This window comes from Oncorhynchus masou, chromosome 19 (assembly GCF_036934945.1).
Source record: "Oncorhynchus masou masou isolate Uvic2021 chromosome 19, UVic_Omas_1.1, whole genome shotgun sequence".
Classification (NCBI taxonomy): domain Eukaryota; kingdom Metazoa; phylum Chordata; class Actinopteri; order Salmoniformes; family Salmonidae; genus Oncorhynchus; species Oncorhynchus masou.
In genome coordinates, this window is record NC_088230.1 from 17,849,419 (window position 1) to 17,868,399 (window position 18,981).

Genomic DNA, 18,981 nt, shown 5'->3' on the forward strand with positions numbered 1-18,981 from the left:
TCATTGTCAGCACTTTTAATACTGTTAAACATGCCATTCTCATCACAAAACTGTCCAAGTTCAACTTTTCCCCTGATGCTTTGAGATGGAAGAAATCATACCTTGAAGGCAGAACCCAGTGTGTCAAAAGAGCAATGAGCTGTTGCCCACTCTCAGCTATGATGTGGGCGTTCCCCAAAGGTCAGTACTGGACCCCCTCCTGTTCAGCCTGTACATTAATGATCTGCCTTCTGTCTGTACTGGGTCTGAAGTTCAAATGTATGCAGATGATGCAGTGATATATGTGCATGCAAAGAGCAAACAACAGGCTGCACAAGAACTCACTACTGTAATGGCCCAGGTTACAAAGTGTCTCAGTGACTCAGGTTTACATCTCAATGTGAAGAAAACAGTCTACATGTTCTTCACAAAGAGGGCAGCTGATACTACTGAGCCAGATGTCTACAGTACGTGTCAGGGGAAAAGCTCCAGGTGGTATCTGATTTGAAGTACCTTGGAATCATACTTCCAACCTCTCTTTTAAAATGTATGTGAAAATGGTAACTCAAATAGCCAAATTCAACCTAGCTAATTTCCGATTCATACGCAATTGTTTGACTACAGAGGTAGGAAAACTGTCATTCAAATCTATGATAATCTCCCATATAACATACTGCTTGACTAGTTGGGCCCAAGCTTGCTGTACAACATTAAAACCCATGCAGTGTGTCTACAAACAGGCTCTCAAAGTGCTTGATAGAAAGCCCAATAGCCATCATCACTGTTACATCCTCAGAAAGCATGAGCTCCTGAGTTGGGAAAATATTGTGCAATACACTGACCCATGCCTTGTATTCAAGATCCTAAATGGCCTGGCTCCCCCACCAAGTACTTTTGTTAAACAGAAAACCCAAACCCATGGCAGCAGATCCACAATGTCTGCCATGAGAGGTGACTGTATAGTTCCCTTAAGAAAAAGCACCTTTAGTCAATCTGCTTTCTCTGTGAGAGATTACCATGGCTGGAACAAACTGCCATCAGAAACACATAACTGCACCACCTATCACACTTTCATAAAAAACATAAAGACATGGCTGAAGGCCAATCAGACTTGTGAGCATAATCCCTAGCTGTGTATTGCTGCTTGTAATGTTTCTGTAGCTTGTGAGGTGTGTATTGCTCTGTCTGCCTGCTACGTGTTGCTTGTTCTAAGTTGCTCTGCATGTGCTCACTGCTCATTGTTTGTCTGTATTGTTATTGTAATTGTTCTTAATAACCTGCCCAGGGACTGTGGTTAAAAATTAGCTGGCTGGCTAAAAACTGTCACTTTTACTGAAACGTTGAATGATGTGTACTGTCCCTGTAAAAATAAAAAATAAACTCAAAAATGTGATTTTCCTGTGTTTTATAAAGGTAAAAAAACAATTATATGCATTTCTACACTATGAAATTGGAATTATACTATGAAATTGTGAAAATTACGATATTGCCCTTTTAATGTAAGAGCTGTTTGAAAACACCGCCTGAAATTTCAGCCTGTTTTGGTGGGATGAAAATTTGTTGGGATTAAAAGTAATTAGCTAATAGACCAATAAGAAAGAGAGTTCAAAACCTCTCAGCCAATAACAGCTAGTTTTCCCCTTCCCACTCAGATCACTCCAAGACAGTCCTAGCAAACATTTTGCTTGTTCAATTTTTGCCTAAAATGACATACCCAAATCTAACTGCCTGTAGCTCAGGCCCTGAAGCAAGGATATGCATATTCTTGGTACCATTTGAAAGGAAACACTTTGAAGTTTGTGGAAATGTAAAAGGAATGTAGGAGAATATAACTAATTAGATCTGGTAAAAGATAATACGAAGAAAAAACCAACCATTCTTTCGTATTTTTTGTGTGTACCATCATCGTTGAAATGTAAGAGAAAGGCCATAATGTATTATTCCAGCCCAGATGAAAATTTGATTTTGGCCACTAGATGGCAGCAGAGTATGTGCAAAGTGTTACACTGATCCAATGAACCATTGCATTTCTGTTCAAAATGTTCTATCAAGACTGCCCAAATGTGCCTGATTTGTTTATTAATAACTTGTTCAAAATTGTGCACTCTCCTCAAACAATAGTATGGTTTTCTTTCACTGTAATAGCTACTGTAAATTGGACAGTGTAGTTAGATTAACAATAATTTAAGCTTTTTGCCAATATCAGATGTGTCTATGTCTTGGGAAATGTTCTTGCTACTTAGAACCTCATGCTAATCGCATTAGCCTACGTTAGCTCAACCGTCCCGTGGATGGGACACCAATCCCGAAGAAGATGTATAACTCTCTGCACTTACACTTGTACATGAGCCCTGTATGTCAGTGTCAGTGGATACATACGGTACAGAAAGGTCCCCTTCTATTTGTCTGTGATGGGGTGTATACCGCAAGACTAAAGGCCAGTTGAAGAAAAAAGCAGTCCAATTAATAATGTGAGGGTACAGCCATCCCCCATGCAGTCTGAAACAAATCCATACAGAGTGCTGTGTAGGGTGTTTCTCTGATCAATTTGTGCTAATGTGTTAGTCAATATGCCCGGAGGCCAAGCGTACCAGTGCAATAAAAGTAAAACCAAGCCTGAGAACTGGAATTGTACTGTACCAGTCACATCACTGTGTCAGTAGAAATCAGGCCTTGCTAAAATGTGCATACTATAAGGGACATTCTGTATCTCAAGGAATGTTAATGAGAGCAAAAAACAACAACTTCACTTGGACTACTGAGTGGCACAGTAGTCTAAGGCATTGCATCTCAGTGCTAGAGGTGTCCCTACAGACCATGGTTCAATCCCTGGCTGTATTGTAAACGGCTGTGATTGGGAGTCCCATAGGGCGGTGCACAATTGGCCCAGTGTCGTCTGGGTTAGGGGAGGGTTTGGCTGGGGTAGGCCGACTTGCCTAATAAAATAAGATGTACTGTACACTAAATGTGGGTTGTAGTGCATTCCATTAATGTATCAGAATCACCCACCCTTTGAAAGGGGAGCTGTACATTTTATCTTCTGTTAAGAACAAAGCTGTGTCCTACAGTATATAAGCCAAATGCCCACTTGCCATTTCTTGCCATGAGAGGTCAATGGAAAGATACCTTTGCTGATCTGCTTTTCTCCAGCATATTGCGTGCCAAGGATTTGTCATTGCAGCCGTGACACAAATGTTTTAAAGGTAATCCTCAAAGCTTTGTAATTCTTGACTGAGCATGGCATTCTTCTTAATGAATGTCAGGGGTGTTAAATGTTCCATCATGAATAAGGCCGCTGCTAAACATTTCAACAGGCACTTTCCCTATCAAAGAATACCCAGTGTTTCTTCAGTTGTAGGATACACCTCCATACATACAGAGACTACACAGGCAACATGCAATACAGGTCAAAATAATTAATATTAACAAAGGAAATAGAGACTAACAGTACAGATAGATAGCACAAAAAAACTGTATCATAGAGGCATAGAATACGTTAGAGGAAAAACAAAAAGAAATGGAGTAACTTATTCAAGAAAGACCAGTGTAATGTATTATTTAAAAAATAAGCAAACTGGATGGAACACTGGGAAAAATGCACCAAATTATTTTTAAATATTAAACATACAGCGGCAAGAAAAAGTATGTAAACCCTTTGGAAACATCTGGATTTCTACATAAATGGATCATCAAATTTGATCTGCTCTTCATCTAAGTCACAACAATAGACAAACATAGTGTGCTTAAACTAATAACACACAAATTATTGTATTTTTCTTGATTATATTGAATACATCATTTAAACATTCAATGTGTAGGTTGGAAAAAGTATGTGAACCCCTAGGCTAATGACTTATCCAAAAGCTAATTGGAGTCAGGAGTCAGCTAACCTGGAGTCCAATCAATGAGATGGAATTGGCGATGTTGGTTAGAGCTGTCTTGCCCTATAAAAAACACTGACAAAGTTTGGGTTTGCTCTTCACAAGAAGCATTGCCTGATGTGAACCATGCCTCGAACAAAATAGATCTCAGAAGTACTAAGATCAAGAATTGTTGACTTGCATAACGCTGGAAAGGGTTACAAAAGTATCTCTAAAAGCCTTGATGTTCATCAGTCCACGGTAAGACAAATTGTCTATGAATGGAGAAAGTTCAGCACTGTTGCTACTCTCCCTAGGAGTGGCCATCCTGCAAAGATGACGACTGCAAGAGCACAGCTCAGAATGCTCAATGAGATTAAGAACAATCCTAGAGTGTCAGCTAAAGACTTACAGAAATCTCTGGAACATGCTAACGTCTCTGTTGATGAGTCTACGATATGTAAAACACTAAACAAGAATAGTTTTCAAGGGAGGACACCCCAGAAGAAACCACTGCTGTCCAAAGAAAACATTGCTGCATGTCTGAAGTTTGCAAAAGTGCACCTGGATGTTCCACACCGGTACTGGCAAAATATTCTGTGGACAGATGAAACTACAGTTGAGTTGTTTGGAAGGAACACACAACATTATGTGTGGAGAAGAAAAGGCACAGCACACCAACATCAAAACCTCATCCCAACTGTAAAGTATGGTGGAGGGAGCATCATGGTTTGGGGCTGCTTTGCTGCCTCAGGGCCTGGACCACTTGCTATCATCGACGGAAAAATGAATTCCCAAGTTTATCAAGACATTTTGTAGGAGAATGTAAAGCTATATCTGTCTGCCAAATGAAGCTCAACAGAAGTTGGGTGATGCAACAGGGCAACGGCCCAAAACACAGAAGTAAATCTACACCAGAATGGCACCTTCTGGTGTGAGTCCTGACCTCAACCCGATTGAGATGCTGTGGCATGACCTCAAGAGAACATTTCACACCAGACATCCCAAGAACATTGCTGAACTGAAACAGTTTTGTAAGAAGGAATGGTCCAAAATTCCTACTGACCATTGTGCAGGTCTGATCCGCAACTACAGAAACTTTGTTTTAGGTTATTGCTGCCAAAGGAGGGTCAACCAGTTTATCAATCCAAGGGGTCGCATAGTTTTCTCTCCCTGCACTGTGAATGTTTACACGGTGTGTTCAGAGACATGAAAAGGTAGAATTGTTTGTGTGTTATTAGTTTAAGCAGACTGTGTTTGTCTATTGTTGTGACCTAGATGAAGATCAGATAAAATTGTGTTAGCAATTTATGCAGAAATCCATACTATTCCTTGCCACTGTAGAAATGCTACCAAATATATTTATTGAACCTTGATACAGATGACGGAGTCTCCCATGATTCATCAAACCTACAGCAAAACTAAAGTGAAGAATAAATGACAGAGGAACTTCTTGATGCAATTAAAGGTTTTAAGTCTGGAAAAACTCAAGGGCTGGATGGCATACCAGTCGAGGTATACCAAACCTTGTTTGATGTACTCAGAGGACAGTTATAATAATGTTTTAACCACTCCTATATAAATTGTAGATTATCAGATACTCAACAAGAAGGTCTGATTTCATTATTACTGAAACAGGACCCAAGTGGTAAATATAAAGATCCAATCCATTTAAAATATTCGAGGCCTCTTACACTTCAATGTTGTGATCATTGACGTCACCAGACCCAGGCTTTTGGGGGTTCAGCCCCGAGTCTTTGCCCTGCTGGGATGGTGTAAAACAAGCTAGGCTACACTGCATTACACACTGCAATGGATACTCCAAACATGAGCCCTGTCCTGTCCTGCCTTTTTAGTGCTGCCGAAAAACAGCATTTCTGTGTACAGTGGCACTTTAGGAGGCGGAGTCAAAGTGGTTTCCCAAAGTAATTTTTGATTCATCCAAAACAATTATATTTTGGCGCGCATGTTCATTCTCTGAGGGAGAGAGCGCAAACGTAAGAAGAAGAAAACTTTGTTAGCTTGCTATAGCTATAGAACATTTTTAGCCCATGAGGTTATTCAGAGTTATTGGCCTCACAGTAATCCAGACTCCAGTAACATACATTTCAACATGTTGACTCAAAAGCTGCAATGACAGATACCGTTAAGCTAACTAACATGAGGGACAACACAGTCTCGCTAGCAGTGCTGCTTCATTAGCAGCCTTGCAAAATGAGCAGGATTTTGGCAGTACAGTTATTGATTAGCTACCACCAGACAAAGTATCACTAACTAACAAATTACTGTCTAATCAAGTACTGTCCAAATTATGCTAAAAGTTACTAATAAAGATAGCTAGCTTACTTAAGGCTAACATGACGTTAGCTACTTTTGGTAACGTCAGCTCAATAAGCTAGCTATCTATTGAAAAAACTAAGCTGGATAGCTGAGTTTAAAAAAGATTGTGTGTATGGATGTATAGAATTGAAGATGCAGCTCAGCAAACATAGAGATGGTTGTTGCATTTGCAGGAGTAAGTGAATATATTATGTGTCTGTGTTTACAATACAGGGATTTAGTATCTACAGTTGAAGTCAGAAGTTTGCATACACCTTAGGCAAATACATTTAAACTCAGTTTTTCACAATTCCTGACATTTAATTTTTTTTAACAAGGCAAGTCTTAAGAACAAATTCTTATTTTCAATGATGGCCTAGGAACATTCGGTTATCTGTCTGTTCAGGGGCAGAACGACAGATGTGTACCTTGTCAGCTCGGGGGTTTGAACTTGCTCGAACCACTAGGCTACCCTACAGACCCTGTTTTAGGTCACTTAGGAACACCACTTTCATGACATTTCCATTGGGTCAGAAGTTCACATACACTCAATTAGTATTTGGTAGCATTGCATTTAAATTGTTTAACTTGGGTCAAACGTTTTGGGTAGCCTTCCACAAGCTTCCCACAATAAGTTGGGAGAATTTTGGCCCATTCTTCCTGCTCGCATACGCTTTTTCAGATCTGCCCACAAATGCTCTATAGGATTCAGGTCGGAGATTTGTGATGGCTACTCCAATACCTTGACTTTGTCCGGACTGTGAAACATCACCCGAAGCTCTGAACTGGGAACTGTCGCCGTAAGCTCTGGACTGGGAACTGTAGCCGGAAGCTCTGGACTGGGAACTGTCGCCGGAAGCTCTGGACTGGGAACTGTCGCTGGAAGCTCTGGCCTGTGGAGGCGCACTGGAGTCCTGATGTGTGAGACCGGTACAGGTGGCACCAGGCTGATGACACGCACCTCAGGGCGAGTGCGGGGAGGAGGCACAGGACGTACTGGACTGTTGAGGCACACTGGAGGTCTGGAGCATAGAGCTGGCACAACCCGTCCTGGCTGAATGTTTATTTTTGCCCTGCAATTGCGGGGCGCTGGCACAGGACGCACTGGGCTGTGCAGACGCACCGGAGACACAGTGAGCAGAGCCGGCGCAGGATATCCTGGTCCGAGGAGGTGTACTGGAGACCAGGAGTGCTGAGCCGGCACCATCATAACACAGTGACTGACCAGTCACACGCTCCCCACGGTAAGCACGAGGAGTTGGCTCAGGTCTGAACCCTGACTCTGCCACTCTCCTCGTGTGCCTCCTCCCTCAAAAAAAAAAGTTTTTGGAGCTGCCTCTCGGGTTTCCGTGCTAGCTGTGTACCCTCGTATCGTCGCCGTTCCTCTTTCGCTGTTTCCACCTGTTTCCATGGCAGGGTCTTGTCCTCTGCCATAACCCCCTCCCAGGTCCAGGATGTCCTCCACTCTCTTTTCTCCCGGGCCCAGGATCCCTGCTCCTCTTGAACACGCTGCTTGGTCCTTTTTAGGTGGGTAGTTCTGTAACGATCATTGTATGAAGGAGTGGGCCACAACGCAGTGTGGTAAGTGTTCATGATAAATGTAATACTCAAAACACTTGAACAAAATAACAAAGAAGGAAAAATTAAACAGTCCTGTCAGGTGCAGACACTGAACAGAAAACAACTACCCACAAAACCCAAACGAAAAAGGACAACTTATATATGATCCCCAATCAGAGACAAAGATAGACAGCTGCCTCTGATTGGGAACCACACCATCAAAGAAATAGAAACATAGATTTGCCCACCCAAGTCACACCCTGTGTCACGCCCTGGTCAAAATTTATTATGTTTATCTTCATTTATTGGGTGAGGCCAGGGTGTGACATGGGTGACATGCTGTGTTTTTGTCTTGGGGTTTTGTGGGGTGTCTAGGGTAGTCTATGGCTGCCTGAGGCGGTTCTCAATCAGAGTCAGGTGATTATCGTTGTCTCTGATTGGGAACCATATTTAGGCAGCCATATTCTTTGAGTGTTTCGTGGGTGATTGTTCATGTCTCTGTGTTTAGTTTCACTAAATAGGCTGTATAGTTTTTTTCACGTTTCCGTCTGTTGGTTTTTTGTACATTTCAGTATTTTCATGTCTAGTCATTTTTCAACAATAAACATGAGTAACCATCACGCTGCATTTTTGTCCGCTCCTCCTTCAACAGAAGAACGTCGTTACACCCTGACCTAACCAAATAGAGAATAAACAAGGCTTTCTAAGGTCAGGGCGTGACACCTACTGCCAATACATTTATGCTGTTCAACCATAGTCCAAAACAATGGCAGCCTAAAATCCCAATCCAGCTGTATTGCACGTAACTAGATTTTTTTAATGCAAAACATTAATTAATTTGTGGTTTAGGCTGCCACCATATGGAATATTTTGGAACTGCACAGTGCGCGCAACATGACTAGCTCACATTAGTTATAGTAATGTGACTAACATCAACATGAGGCTTTTTTATTGCCAATCAAATATTGGACATGGTTTATGAAAACATTGCAACAAAATGATAAATACTATTTCCCCCCAAAAAATATTTAATGGGAAATGATGATATAGTTATGCACTTGTAATTAGTACTTGCTAATAGATTTAAAAAATATATTATTGACACAAAATTCTATGGGTTTACTGACCACAATCCATTGAATTAATATTAAGAAGTGTTAATTATTTTGCATCAGGAGAACACAGAGCATGGAAGAAAGCTATGGTTAAGTTATGTTTTTATGTTTCTGAAAAACTGCTAGGGTGAGGGGCGCGTTATCCCCCCCTCGGAGTCACCCTAGGTCTTCAGGGCTGAGCCCTGGATGTTCTGAATGTCTAGTGACGTCCCATGGTGTTTATACTTGCATACTATTGTTTGTACAGATGAACGTGGTACCTTCAGGCATTTGGAAATTGCTCCCAAGGATGAACCAGACTTGTGGAAGTGTACAATTTGTTTTCCGAGGTCTTGGCTGATGTCTTTTGATTTTCCCATTATGTCAAGCAGAGGCACTGAGTTTGAAGGTAGGCCTTGAAATACATCCACAGCTACACCTCCAATTGACTCAAATGATGTCAGTTAGCTTAACAGAAGCTTCTAAAGCCAGGACATAATTTTCTGGAATTTTCCATGCTGTTTAAAGACACAGTCAACTTAGTGTATGTAAACTATTGACCAACTGGAATTGTGATACATTGAATTATAAGTTAAATAATCTGTCTGTAAACAATTGTTGGAAAAATGACTTGTGTCATGCACAAAGTAGATGTCCTAACCGACTTGCCAAAACTATAGTTTCGTAACAAGACATTTGTGCAGTGGTTGAAAAATGAGTTTTTCTCCTACCTAAGTGTATGTACATTTCCGACTTCAACTGTATATGGGGGATTGGAAATGATGCAGACAATTACACTGATGTAAGCCATAACCTATCTGCAATATTAAAACTGATCTACCCCCTAATAATGAAAACAATTATGATAATAAAAAAAGTGAACATTCAATACAAGAACTAAGAGCCCATCCTTAATCAAAAGAATGGTATTTTATGTGGATACAGTGTGTTTTTCCAACCTGGTCTCAAAGTATTTGGTATTATCCTGTATGTAAATCTGCAAAACTCCATTTAGTATGATATCTTACAAATTAGAATTCACATTATATGTTACAAATTTACAAAAAGTACAATGTGTCAATAATTCGCATAACTATTATATGCTATGAATTCTAGTTAGATGGCTAACATTAGCTAGCTGGTTAACGTTAGCTAGGCTAAGGGTTAGGCTTAGGGGTTATGGTTAAGTTTAGGAGTTAGGTTAACGGGTTAAGTTTAGAGTTAGGGCAGGTGTAGGGTTAGATAAGAGGGTTAGGGTTAGAGTTAGCTAAAAGGGTTAAGGTTAGTTAAAGAGTTGCTAAGTTTGCTAAAATGCTAAAGTTGTTTGTGATGAGATTTGAACTCACAACTTTTGGGTTGTTAGACCTTCGCATTATACACCCACCCATCTACCCTGACCAATCATGTAACCATACCAAACATAACTTATCATACTAATTTGAGTATAACGGATTTACATTTACTATGTTACGTCTAGTCTAGACCATGCTGGTTATTCATATTACAATATTTGCCATTAGCCAGAATATCATACAGTAGGAAACAAAAGCTTTAGAATTTAAATTTCCAGAATCTTTCAAACCCTGATTTACTGAGTAAAGCACCTTTTAAACGAAACATGACAATATTGCTATTGTTCTCAGACAGTTAATTGTTCTGTTCTCCAATTATAAAATAAAAAAGCAACACAAGAAATATTCTTGTGTTCAGTTCACCCAAAACAACTGCAGATTTCCATGTATTTTGAGTCCGTGTGAAAAGTCAGCGGTCAAGAGCAGGGTCTGTTCCACCCAGATAAGGTAATACTAAACATGGGGGAACCATGAGTTAGAAAAACAGTGGTTAATGTTGTAAACAGATGCTCAGCCTATTGCGCAGCAGGGAGAGCCTGTCAGCCTGTGCTTCTAATCTCCCCCTCATCAGGGACAACAGGCATGCTCTGTGAGCTGTGGGTGGTCAAGCAAGGCTGCAGGTACATGACAATGACAAAATACAAGCTGGGGAGAGTCGATAGAACCGTAAGTGACTCTCCTCTACTCTCCTGGAACGAGGGAGGACCAGACAGTCAGTCCCTAATACACTGAGGCACACACAGGGAAGCGATGACAGGTGTATGTTTTTACATGTACTGTAAGTTTACATTTCAAATGTTTAATGGTCACATGCACCAAATACAACAGGTGTAGACTTTACCATGAAACGCTTACTTACGAGACCATTCCCAACAATGCAGAGTTAAAAAGTAATTAAGATATTTGCAAAAAAATATATACAGTACCTTCAGAAAGGACACACCCCTGGACTTATTCCACATTTCCTTATTTTACAGCCTGAATTTACACCTGCACCTTGACTCTGTACTGGTACTCCTTGTACTGTGCCTTCAGAAAGTATTCATAGCCCTTGACTTATTAGCCATTATGTTGCATAACTACCTAAATAATAAATGCATAAAGGGTTAGTGTGTATGCTGCAGGGGTATTCAAATGGCAATTTATCCAACATACCCAGGGCCATTGTTCAACCCAAAGTCATTACCACAAATAGAAATTGTATCTACCTCATCATATCTACACTACCAAAACAGAGCAAATATCAGAAAATGACCTGCAGTTTGCATAACAATGCAGTTGTAAAGCAGACATTTGTATCCACAATACAAATGATGTGCTAACAACCCAGAGTTTCAGTCAGTTACCCGAAATGGGAGGCTTTTGCATTCAGCCCATTGAAAACAGTTGAAGATGGATCTGTTTTTAGGAGCCATGAATGGCAGCCTTTCTTTCTGTGATTAAATCCTAATCAATACAACAACAAACTCTAGAGAGAAACCTTGGGAATTAGGCCTACGTTGTTGTTACATGACGTTCTTGCCTTCTTTATATACAGTAGTTCTGTAGGGTACTTATTAGCAAATTCTCTAAAAGAAACTGTCTCGCAAACCGATTTCCAGAGGTGTTGTTTGTGAAAAGGTCAACGTGCCCTACCGTCTTTGTCTTATGGGCATTTTTGGTTTTCTAAAATAAATAACTGTAGGTAGCAGGGCTAGCATTATGGACGGGCCCTAGGGGGCCTGCCCTACCTTACCTCCTTGCCAGTCCCCCAAAAAATATTGAAATATTGATAATTTTGTTGACCGAGACGCGCGCCGACATAAAGAAGCATCAATCTCAGATAAAGCCTCCGAGCGAGCCAAACAGTCTGGACAAAAGGTATGGCATGTCATACTGGCGAGATGGCATCAGAAATATGGTCACTCGCTAGTTTCAGCAGAGAGGAAGTGGCAATGCGCAAGGGCTCACTCTCACCTAAATCTGTCCTGAATAAGCCCAATATGTTTCTATGGGCATAATATGCAGACCTAAGCATGTCGCCTGCATTCCCGCCTTTGGGACAATGACTCGCATTGTTAGGGTGGAGACATGAGCATCTTGTCATTATATACAAATCTCTAATTTCAGCCACTTGCACATTAAAGGAACATTGGCGGGTGCACAGTTTGGATGCTTGCTTCCTGCTAAAGTAAATTGATGTTTTGACAAAATTATATAATTACTCCTGTCTAAATTAAATCATTCAAAATATTTTACCAGAGAGCTTGGCTTAGCCACAGAGGATCATTAGGTTATTTAAAAAATAATGTAAATACAGTAGCTGTGGATTGTTTCTAATCACAAGTGCGTAGGCCTATGCATATTTGAGAAGGCAACAATTTGGGCAGCGCACGTGGCAATTGGCCGAGCTGATTATTGAGTTGCGGCTGTCTGTGAAAACCATTTTAAATGTGTGAAGATAATGTGTCTCGAGTATAATTTAAAATACTGAGACATGAAGAAGGGAGGGGAATGTGGAGAATATGGGCGTCTCTCTTCATAATGCATGCACTCAGCTCTCCAGAATGAGCTCTGCTGTCTCCCACCAATTCTTGCACATTCATTGTATCATTGTGTGAATTGTTTGCCCTTTGATTGTTTAATTTATCAGTTCCCTTTTACACATGTAACCAGTAGGCCTAGTAAATGTACTGTTAATCTCCGTAATTTGGTTACATTAACTTTCCTTAAATACATGATTGAAAGAACCTGCATTTTCATCAGCATATTTTCGATTGTTTTTATTTGTCGGCTTTAGGCCTATGTATTTTACTTAGTTGACAATGTAGACAATGTAGACCTACTGCTGCATTGACCTTTTGGCCATCTCTGAGTATCATGCATAGCCACAGGAAGTAGTTTGGGGGTAGGGGTGCTGCAGAAGAAAAAGACTTCACCTGCGCTGAAGACATCTAATTCAAGGGGCTTTATTGGCATAGGAAACATATGTTTACATTGCCAAAGCAAGTGAAATAGATAAACAAAAGTTAAATAAATAAATAAACAAAAATTAAACGTTAACAAAAGCTCCAAAAGAATAAAGACATTTCAAATGTCATATTATGTCTGTATACAGTGTTGTAATGATGTGCAAATAGTTCAAGTACAAAAGGGAAAATAACTAAACATAAATATGGGTTATGTATTAGGCCCAGTGCACTACATTTGTGAGAAAATGTAAACTAATTGTGCTGTATTTAAGTGTAACTTGAGTCTGAAAATTATCTGTACAAAACAGTTAACTCTGATAATACATTGTAGTAACCAAAAAAGTGATAAACAAATCCAAAATGTATTTTATATTTAAGATTCTTCAAAGTAGCCACCCTTTGCCTTGATGACAGCATTGCATACTCTTGGCATTCTCTCAACCAGCTTCACCTGGAATGGTTTTCCAACAGTCTTGAAGGAGTTCCCACATACAGTGCCTTGCGAAAGTATTCGGCCCCTTGAACTTTGCAAACTTTTGCCACATTTCAGGCTTCAAACATAAAGATATAAAACTGTATTTTTTTGTGAAGAATCAACAACAAGAGGGACACAATCATGAAGTGGAACGACATTTATTGGATATTTCAAACTTTTTTAACAAATCAAAAACTGAAAAATTGGGCGTGCAAAATTAATCAGCCCCCTTAAGTTAATACTTTGTAGCGCCACCTTTTGCTGCGATTACAGCTGTAACACGCTTGGGGTATGTCTCTATCAGTTTTGCACATCGAGAGACTAAAATGTTTTCCCATTCCTCCTTGCAAAACAGCTCGAGCTCAGTGAGGTTGGATGGAGAGCATTTGTGAACAGCAGTTTTCAGTTCTTTCCACAGATTCTCGATTGGATTCAGGTCTGGACTTTGACTTGGCCATTCTAACACCTGGATATGTTTATTTTTGAACCATTCCATTGTAGATTTTGCTTTATGTTTTGGATCATTGTCTTGTTGGAAGACAAATCTCCGTCCCAGTCTCAGGTCTTTTGCAGACTCCATCAGGTTTTCTTCCAGAATGGTCCTGTATTTGGCTCCATCCATCTTCCCATCAATTTTAACCATCTTCCCTGTCCCTGCTGAAGAAAAGCAGGCCCAAACCATGATGCTGCCACCACCATGTTTGACAGTGGGGATGGTGTGTTGCTTTTACGCCAAACATAATGTTTTGCATTGTTGCCAAAAAGTTCAATTTTGGCTTCATCTGACCAGAGCACCTTCTTCCACATGTTTGGTGTGTCTCCCAGGTGGCTTGTGGCAAACTTTAAACTACACTTTTTATGGATATCTTTAAGAAATGGCTTTCTTCTTGCCACTCTTCCATAAAGGCCAGATTTGTGCAATATACGACTGATTGTTGTCCTATGGACAGTCTCCCACCTCAGCTGTAGATCTCTGCAGTTCATCCAGAGTGATCATGGGCCTCTTGGCTGCATCTCTGATCAGTCTTCTCCTTGTATGAGCTGAAAGTTTAGAGGGACGGCCAGGTCTTGGTAGATTTGCAGTGGTCTGATACTCCTTCCATTTCAATATTATCACTTGCACAGTGCTCCTTGGGATGTTTAAAGCTTGGGAAATATTTTTGTATCCAAATCCGGCTTTAAACTTCTTCACAACAGTATCTCGGACCTGCCTGGTGTGTTCCTTGTTCTTCATGATGCTCTCTGCGCTTTTAACGGACTTCTGAGACTATCACAGTGCAGGTGCATTTATACGGAGACTTGATTACACACAGTTGGATTGTATTTATCATCATTAGTCATTTAGGTCAACATTGGATCATTCAGAGATCCTCACTGAACTTCTGAAGAGAGTTTGCTGCACTGAAAGTAAAGGGGCTGAATAATTTTGCACGCCCAATTTTTCAGTTTTTGATTGTTAAAAAAGTTTGAAATATCCAATAAATGTCGTTCCACTTCAAGATTGTGTCCCACTTGTTGTTGATTCTTCATAAAAAAAATACAGTTTTATATCTTTATGTTTGAAGCCTGAAATGTGGCATTGGGTCGCAAAGTTCAAGGGGGCCGAATACTTTCGCAAGGCACTGTATGCTGAGCACTTGTTAGCTGCTTTTCCTTCACTCTGTGGTTCAACTCATCCCAAACCATCTCAATTGGGTTGAGGTCCGGTGATCGTGGAGGCCAGGTCATCTGATGCAGCACTCTATCACTCTCCTTTTTGATCAAATAGCCCTTACACAGCATGGTGGTGTCCTGTTGATAAACAACTGATAGTCCCACTAAACGCAAACTAGATGGGATGGCGTATCGCAGCAGAATGCTGTGGTAGCCATGCTGGTTAAGTGTGCCTTGATTTCTAACTAAATCTCTGACAGTGTCACCAGCAAAGCACCCCCACACCATCTCCTCCATGCTTCACAGTGGGAACCAAACATGTGTAGATCATCCGTTCACCTACTCTGCGTCTCACAAAGACACGGCGGTTGGAACCAAAATCTCAAATTTGGACTCATCAGACCAAAGGACAGATTTCCACCGGTCTAATGCCTATTGCTCGTTTCTTATTGGTGTACTTTAGTAGTGGTTTCTTTGCAGCAATTAGAACATAGTCTCATCTGAATAGTTGATGTTGAGATGTGTCTGTTACTTGAACTCTGTGAAGCATTTATTTGGTCTGGTAACTCTAATGAACTTGTCCTCTGCAGCAGAGGTAACTCTGGGTCTTCCTGTCCTGTGGCGGAGAGAGCTAGTTTCATCAAAGCACTTGATGGTTTTGCAACTGCACTTGAAGAAACTTTCAAAGTTCTTGAAATGTTCCGTATTGACTGACCTTCGTGTCTTAAAGTAATGATGGACTGTTGTTTCTCTTTGCGTATTTGAGCTGTTCTTGCCATAATTTGGACTTGGTCTTTTACCAAATAGGGCTATCTTCTGTATACCACCCCTAACTTGTTACAACACAACAGATGGTCTCAAATGCATTAGGAAGGAAATACATTACACAAATTAACTTAACAATGCACACCAGTTAATTGAAATGCATTCCAGGTGACTAACTCATTAAGCTGGTTGAGAAAATTCCAAGAGTGTGCAAAGCTGTCATCAAGGCAAAGGGTGGCTACTTTGAAGAATTTGTTAACTACATGATTCCATATGTGTTATTTGTTGTTATCACTATTATTCTACAATGTAAACATTTTTACAAATAAAGAAAAACCCTGGAATGAGTAGGTGTGTCCAAACTTTTGACTGGTACTGTACATTTTCCAGTTTTTTTAATACTTATTTCTTTGTGAAACTGAAATTGCCTGTTTATTCCGTTGCTATTTTAGTCGATAATCTTATCCAGAGAAACCTACAGTTGTACATTTTCATGCTTTTTTTGTACTGGTCCCCCATGGGAATCGAACCCTCAACCAACCAAGTTCAATCAGGTATGCTAGCTCTGGAATAGTTAAAACGATCACCCCTCATCACTGTGAAACGCTCCCTAAAACACTTCTGCGAGCAGGCCTTTCTAATCGACCTGGCCCGGGTATCCTGGAAGGTTATTGACCTCCTCCCGTCAGTTGAGGATGCCTGGTCATTCTTTAAAAATAACTTCCTCACCATCTTAGACAAGCACGCTCCGTTCAAAAAATGCAGAACTAAGAACAGATATAGCCCCTGGTTCACTCCAGACCTGGCTGCACTCGACCAGCACAAAAACATCCTGTGGCGGACTGCAATAGCATCGAATAGTCCCCGCGATATGCAACTGTTCAGGGAAGTCAGTAACCAATACACTCAGTCAGTCAGGAAAGCAAAGGCTAGCTTTTTCAAGCAGAAATTTGCATCCTGTAGCTCTAACTCCAAAAAGTTCTGGGACACTGTAAAGTCCATGGAGAACAAGAGCACCTCCTCCCAGCTGCCCACTGCACTGAGGCTAGGTAACAGTCACCACCGATAAATCCGTGATAATCGAAAACTTCAACAAGCATTCCTCAACGGCTGGCCATGCCTTCCTCCTGGCTACTCATACCTTGGCCAACAGCCCCCCCCCCCCCACAGCCACTCGCCCAAGCCTCCCCTGCTTGTCCCTTACCCAAATAGCAGATGTTCTGAAAGAGCTGCAAACCTGGACCCATACAAATCAGCTGGGTTTGACAATCTGGACCCTCTATTTCTGAAACTGTCCGCCGCCGTTGTCGCAACCCCTATTACCAGCATGTTCAACCTCTCCTTCGTATCATCTGAGATCCCCAAGGATTGGAAAGCTGCCACGGTCATTGCCCTCTTCAAAGGGGGAGACGCCCTGGACCCAAACTGTTACAGACCTATATCCATCCTGCCCTTCCTATCTAAGGTCTTCGAAAGCCAAGTTAACAAACAGATCACTGACCATCTCGAATCCCACCGTACCTTCTCCGCTGTGAAATCCGGTTTCCGAGCCGGTCACGAGTGCACCTCAGCCACGCTCAAGGTACTAAATGATATCATAACCGCCATCGATAAAAGACAGTACTGTGCAGCAGTCTTCATCGACCTGGCCATGGCTTGACCATATTCTTATCGGCAGACTCAGTAGCCTCGGTTTTTCTAATGACTGCCTTGCCTGGTTCACCAACTACTTTGCAGACAGAGTTCAGTGTGTCAAATCGGAGGGCATGTTGTCCGGTCCTCTGGCAGTCTCTATGGGGGTGCCACAGGGTACAATTCTCGGGCCGACTCTTTTCTCTCTATATATCAATGATGTTGCTCTTGCTGCGGGTGATTCCCTGATCCACCTCTATGCAGACAACACCATTCTGTATACTTCTGTTCCTTCCTTGGACACTGTGCTATCTAACCTCCAAACAAGCTTCAATGCCATACAACACTCCTTCCGTGGCCTCCAACTGCTCTTAAACGCTAGTAAAACCAAATGCATGCTTTTCAACTGTTCGCTGCCTGCACCCGCACGCCCGACTAGCATCACCACCCTGGATGGTTCCGATCTAGAATATGTGGACATCTATAAGTACCTAGGTGTCTGGCTAGACTGCAAACTCTCCTTCCAGACTCATATCAAACATCTCCAATCCAAAATCAAATCTAGAGTCGGCTTTCTATTTCGCAACAAAGCCTCCTTCACTCACGCCGCAAAACTTACCCTAGTAAAACTGACTATCCTACTGATCCTCGACTTCTGCGATGTCATCTACAAAATAGCTTCCAACACTCTACTCAGCAAACTGGATGCAGTTTATCACAGTGCCATCCGTTTTGTTACTAAAGCACCTTATACCACCCACCACTGCGACCTGTATGCTCTCGTCGGCTGGCCCTCGCTACATGTTCGTTGCCAGACCCACTGGCTCCAGGTCATCTACAAGTCTATGCTAGGTAAAGCTCCTCCTTATCTCAGTTCACTGGTCACGATGGCAACACCCACGCGTAGCACGCGCTCCAGCAGGTGTATCTCACTGATCATCCCTAAAACCAAAACCTCATTTGGCCGCCTTTCCTTCCAGTTCTCTGCTGCCTGCGACTGGAACGAATTGCAAACATCTCTGAAGTTGGAGACTTTTATCTCCCTCACCAACTTTAAACATCTGCTATCTGAGCAGCTAACCGATCGCTGCAGCTGTACATATACCGATGGACTATAGCCCACCCAATTTACCAATTTACCCATACTGCTTTTATTTTATTTACTTTTTTGCTCTTTTTTTATCTCTACCTGCACATGTTCATCTGATCATTTATCACTCCAGTGTTAATCTGCTAAATTGTAATTATTCACTCCTATGGCCTATTTATTGCCTACCTCCTCATGTCTTTTGCACACAATGTATATAGATTTTTTTTTCTACTATGTTATTGACTTGTTTA